At 38.1% G+C, this 6,040-nt stretch overlaps 1 non-coding gene across 1 annotated transcript; it reads right to left on the reverse strand.

The window, feature by feature from the left end:
* Window positions 1-5,673: 5,673 nt before the first annotated feature.
* LOC127747400 (small nucleolar RNA R71) lies at window positions 5,674-5,781 on the reverse strand. Its single transcript, XR_008009199.1, has one exon. It is a non-coding gene; the product is annotated as a small nucleolar RNA R71 (small nucleolar RNA).
* Between the last annotated feature and the right edge of the window lie 259 nt (window positions 5,782-6,040).

Raw genomic sequence — 6,040 nt, forward strand, 5'->3', positions numbered from 1 at the left:
AGTGAATATCTCTTGGATTCCTGATTGCACGATGCATGGTTGATCGCCTGACAACCGAGTGCTCGCCTGACAAACGAGCCAACCATTCCGTGAGGTCAGAGTCTTTGTGGTATAGGCGAGAACTGATGGCAGCATTCAAGAGAATCCGGAAGGTCTAACCTTGTCTGTGGTATTCTGAGTAGGATTCAATGACTGAATGACTGTGACGTGCTTCAAACTCCTGAAGGTGGGGCGTTAGTGACAGACGCAAAAGAATCACTGGATTCTATTCCGACATGATCGAGAACCGACAGCTGAATAGCGGTGCTGTGACAGAGCGCGTTGAACATTTTCACTGAGAGGATGGGAGATAGCCACTGACAATGGTGAAACCCTACATACAGCTTGCCATGGAAAGGAGTAAGAAGGATTGGATGAAGAGAGTAGGAAAGCAGAGAGACGGAAGGGAAGGCATCTTCATGCGCTAATCTGAAGTTCCTACCAGTGAATTACATAAGTATCTCTATCTTTACCTTTGTGTTATTTTCGTTCATCACCATTACTATTTGAGTTTGCCTGACTAAGATTTACAAGATGACCATAGCTTGCTTCAATACTAACAATCTCCGTGGGATCGACCCTTACTCGCGTAAGGTTTATTACTTGGACGACCCAGTGCACTTGCTGGTTAGTTGTGCGAAGTTGTGTAATGCCATGGTATTGAGCTACCAAGTCTTTGGGGTTCATGACCGGGGATTATGAGAGTTGTGAAAAAGTATTGTTCACAATTTCGCGCACCACTCGCTTAGCCAAGATCCACGTGCCTGACAACCACAAACGGTCTACATGATGTTCAACGTAGTCATTAGATGACAACCGGAGTATATTCTCTTGGGACTCTGATCCGTGATTCACATTGTCTCTCCTCACAACAAAGCATCTGAATCTGAGATTAGAACCTTCGTGGTATAGGCCAGAAACAATTGGCAGCATTCCTGAGATCACAAAAGTCTAAACCTTGTCTGTGGTATTTCGAGTAGGGTCTAGGACGGGATGACTGTGACGAGCTTCAAATTGGCGACTGTTGGGCGCAATGACAGTGTGCAAAAGGATCAAGGGATCCTATTCTGACACAAGTAAGAACCGACAGATGATTAGCCCTGCGGTAGCTGTGCCTGGTATTTTTCATCCGAGATGAGAAATCTGAAAGTTTATTAGCCATTCAGAAACCGTAACCGGACCATTTTCACTGAGAGGATCATACAGCTTGCCATGGAAGAGAGGACGCATGATTGGATGAAGACAATAGGAAAGCAGAGGTTCCGAAGCAACAAAGCATCTCCAAACGCTTATCTGAAATTTCCACCAATGAATTACAAAAGTATCTCTATGTTATTTTCCGTTTTATTTATCTTTTAATTATCAAATCCTCAATACCATTTGAATCCGCCTGACTGAGATTTACAAGATGATCATACCTTGCTTCAAGCCGTCAATCTCTGTGGGATCAACCCTTGCTCACGTAAGGTATTACTTGGACGACCCAGTGCACTTGATGGTTAGTTGTGCGGAGTTGTGAAAAGTGTGATCACAATTTCGTACACCAAGTTTTTGGTGCCATTGTCGGGGATTGTTCGACTTTGGACAACTGACGGTCCATCTTGTTGCTTAGATTCGGTAATTTTATTTTATGTTTAAGCTTTTTATTTTTATTTTCAAAAAATACAAAATTTTAATAAAATCATAATACCAAAAAAAATGCATTGTGTTCTTCTATGATCTTCAAGTTGTTCTTGATGATTTCCTTTGTTCAATCTCATGATTTTCTTATTTTGTTTTTTATGTTGATTTTCATATGCATTTTCGAATTCATAGTGTCTAAACATTCAAAATTTCTATGTTTGGTGTCTTGCATATCGTCCTTTTCTCAAAAATTTTCAAAAATATGTTCTTGATATTCATCATGATCTTCAAAGTGTTCTTGGTGTTCATCTTGACATTCAAAGTGTTCTTCATGCATTATTGGTTTGATCTTAAATTCTTATGTTTTGAGTCATTTAATGTTTTTCTCTCTCTTCATTAAAAATTCAAAAAGTCAAATATATATATATATATATATATATATATATTCAAGTAAATAATACAGAGAAATGAAGATTAAGAATATAAAGCAGAAGAATCACAGAGAAAAAGAGCTCACTGGCAATAAAATGCCAGTAAAGAGGCACTTTGGGCGTTAAATGCCAGAATGGCTATCATTCTGGGCGTTTAACGCCATTAAAGCTATCATTCGGGGCGTTAAACGCCAGAATGGGCAGCATTCTGAGCGTTTAACACCATAAATGACAGCATTCTGGGTGTTTAGAAAAATGCCCAGTAAAGAAGGATTCCTGTCGTTTAACGCCAGCCAGGGTATCTGGCTAGGCGTTAAACGCCAAAAGAGGCAGCCAAATGGGCGTTAAACGCCAAAATGGATAGCATTCTGGGCGTTTAACGCCAAGATGACACTATGGAGGTAACTTCTTTTCCAATTCAAATTCTTTCAAATTTTCATGTTTTAATTCATAACTTTTTGCATCAAACATATTTTAAACATTCATCTTTCATTTTTTTTTTGAAAATTTTCAAACTAATTTTTCAAAAATCTTTTTTTACTGTTATGTTATATTTTCAAAAAAAAAATCCTTGCTAACAATTAATGTTTTGATTCAAAAATTTCAAGTTTATTACTTTCTTGTTAAGAATGGATCAATCTTTAAATTCTAGAATCATATCTTTTAGTTTTCTGTTAGTCAAGTCATCAATTTTAAAAATCAAATCTTTTTAATTTCTTTTTCAATCATATCTTTTCAAATTATATCTTTTTCAATCAAATATTTTTCAATCATATATTCTTTTTAAAATTTTGATTTCAAAATCTTTTTCTAACTTCTTATCTTTTCAAAATTATTTTCAAATCTTTTTCAACTAATTACTATTTCTTATCTTTTTTAAAACCACCTAACCACTTTTCCACTTCCAATTTTCGAAAATCACTAACCACTTTTTCAAAAATCTTTTTAATTAACTAATTGTTTTAATTTTAATTTTCGAATACTGTCTCTCTCATCTCTTTCTATTTATTTGCCAACACTTCTCTTCTACTCATAATTCGAATCCTCTCTTTCCCCCTCTATGTTCGAATTCTTCTTATTATCCCTCTACCTCATTCCTCTATTCTCCTTTTCTTCTAACACCTCAAGGAATCTCTATACTGTGACAAAGATGATTCCACTACTCCCTTTGTTTTCTTGTTTTTCATATGAGCAAAAATTGGGATAAAAACACTCTTGTTGAAGCTAATCCTGAACCTGAAAGGACTCTGAAGAAGAAGCTAAGAGAAGCTAAAGCACAACACTCCAGAGAGGACCTTACAGAAGATTTTGAAAAAGAAGTACGCATGGAAACCGAACCCAACAACAATGCCAGAGATGCAAGGAAGATGCTTGGTGACTATACTGCACCAACTTCCAACTTCTATGGAAGAAGCATCTCAATTCCTGCCATTGGAGCAAACAACTTTGAGCTTAAGCCTCAATTAGTTTCTCTAATGCAGCAAAATTGCAAGTTTTATGGACTTCCATCAGAAGATCTTCATCAGTTCTTAGCTGAATTCTTGCAGATCTGTGATACTGTTAAGACCAATGGGGTTGATCCCGAGATCTACAGACTTATGCTTTTCTCCTTTGCTGTAAGAGATAGAGCTAGAACATGGTTGGACTCACAACCTAGAGAAAGCCTGAACTCTTGGGACAAGTTGGTCAACGCTTTCTTAACCAAATTCTTTCCATCTAAAAAGCTGAGCAAGCTTAGTTGGACGTCCAAGCCTTCAATCAGAAAGAAGGTGAATCCCTCTATGAAAAGGTGTCCTTCTAACATGCTTCCCGAATGGAACATCATATGTATATTCTATGATGGTCTGTCTGAATTGTCCAAGATGTCATTAGACCTTTCTGCTAGTGGATCTCTTCATCTGAAAACCCCTGCAGAAGCCCAGGAACTCATTGAGATGGTGCAAATAACCAGTTCATGTACACTTATGAAAGAAATCCTGTGAATAATGGGATGAATAAGAAGAAATGAGTTCTTGAGATTGATACTCTGAATGCCATATTAGCTTAGAACAAAATATTGACTCAACAAGTCAATATGATTTCTCAGAATCTGACTGGATTGCAAGTTGCATCTGGCAGTGCTAAAGAAGCCTCCTCAGAAGGAGAAGCTTATGACCCTGAGAATCCTACAATGGAAGAGGTGAATTACATGGGATAATCCTATGGAAACACCTATAATATTTCATGGAGGAATCATCCAAATTTCTCATGGAAGGATCAACAGAAGCCTCAACAAGGCTTCAACAACAATAATGGTGGGAGAAATAAGTTTGGCAATAGCAAGCCTTTTCCATCTTCTTCTCAGCAATAGACAGAGAATTCTGAGCAGAGCCTCTCTGGCTTAGCAAACATAGTCTCTGATCTATCTAAGACCACTCTCAGTTTCATGAATGAAACAAGGTCCTCCATCAGAAATTTGGAGGCACAAGTGGGTCAGCTGAGTAAAAGAGTTACTGAAACTCCTCCTAGTACTCTCCCAAGCAATACAGAAAAGAATCCCAAAAGAGAGTGCAAGGCCATAACTATAACCAAAATGGCCGAACCTGGAGAGAGTGAAAAGGTAGTGATTCCTAGTGAGGAAGACCTCAATGGATGTCCACTAACCAATAAGGAGTTCCCTATTGAGGAACCAAACGAATTTGAGGCTCATACAGAGACCATAGAGATTCCACTAAACTTACTATTGTCATTGATGAGCTCTGATGAGTATTCTTCCTCTGAAGAGGACGAAGATATTGTTGAAGAGCAAGTTGCTCAGTATCTAGGAGCAATCATGAAGCTGAATGCCAAGTTATTTGGTAATGAGACTTGGGAGGACGAACCTCTATATCTCATCAATGAACTAAATACCTGGATTCAGCAGACATTACCTCAAAAGAAACCGGATCCTAGAAAGTTCTTAATACCTTGCACCAAAGGCACCATGACCTTTGAAAAGGCTCTGTGTGAACTGGGGTTAGGTATCAACCTCATGCCACTCTCTGTAATGGAGAAACTAGGGATCTTTGAGGTACAAGCTACAAGAATCTCACTAGAGATGGCAGACAAATCAATTAAACAGGCTTATGGATTTGTAGAAGATGTGTTAGTGAAGGTTGAAGGCCTTTATGTCCCTGCTGACTTCATAATCCTAGACACTGGGAAGGATGAGGATGAATCCATCAATAGTGTAAGGAAGATGCTTGGTGACTTTATTGCACCAAATTCCAACTTCCATGGAAGAAGCATCTCAATCCCTCCCATTGGAGCAAATAATTTTGAGCTAAAGCCTCAATTAGTTTCTCTGATACAACAGAATTACAAGTTTCATGGACTTCCATCAGAAGATCCTTTTCAGTTCTTAACTGAATCCTTGCAGATCTGTGATACTGTTAAGACCAATGGAGTTGATCCCGAGGTCTATAAGCTTATGCTTTTCCCTTTTGCTGTAAGAGACAGAGCTAGAACATGGTTAGACTCTCAACCTATAGATAGCCTAAACTCTTGGGATAAGCTGGTCACGGCTTTCTTAGCCAAGTTCTTTCCTCCTCAAAAGTTGAGCAAGCTTATAGTGGATGTTCAAACCTTCAGACAGAAAGAAGGTGAATCCTTCTATGAAGCTTGGGAAAGATACAAGCAACTGACCAAAAAGTGTCCTTCTGACATGCTTTCAGAATGGACCATCCCGGATATATTCTATGATGGTCTGTCTGAATTGTCTAAGATGTCATTGGACCATTCTGCAGGTGGATCTATTCACCTGAAAAAATGCCTACAGAAGCTTAGGAACTCATTGAAATGGTTGCAAATAACCAGTTCATGTACACCTCTAAGAGGAATCCTATGAGTAATTGATGAGCGGATAATTTATATGCTTTTTGGCATTGTTTTTAGTATGTTTTTAGTATGTTTTAGTTAGTTTTTATTAT

Source organism: Arachis duranensis, chromosome 4 (genome assembly GCF_000817695.3).
Source record: "Arachis duranensis cultivar V14167 chromosome 4, aradu.V14167.gnm2.J7QH, whole genome shotgun sequence".
In the NCBI taxonomy this organism is placed as follows: domain Eukaryota; kingdom Viridiplantae; phylum Streptophyta; class Magnoliopsida; order Fabales; family Fabaceae; genus Arachis; species Arachis duranensis.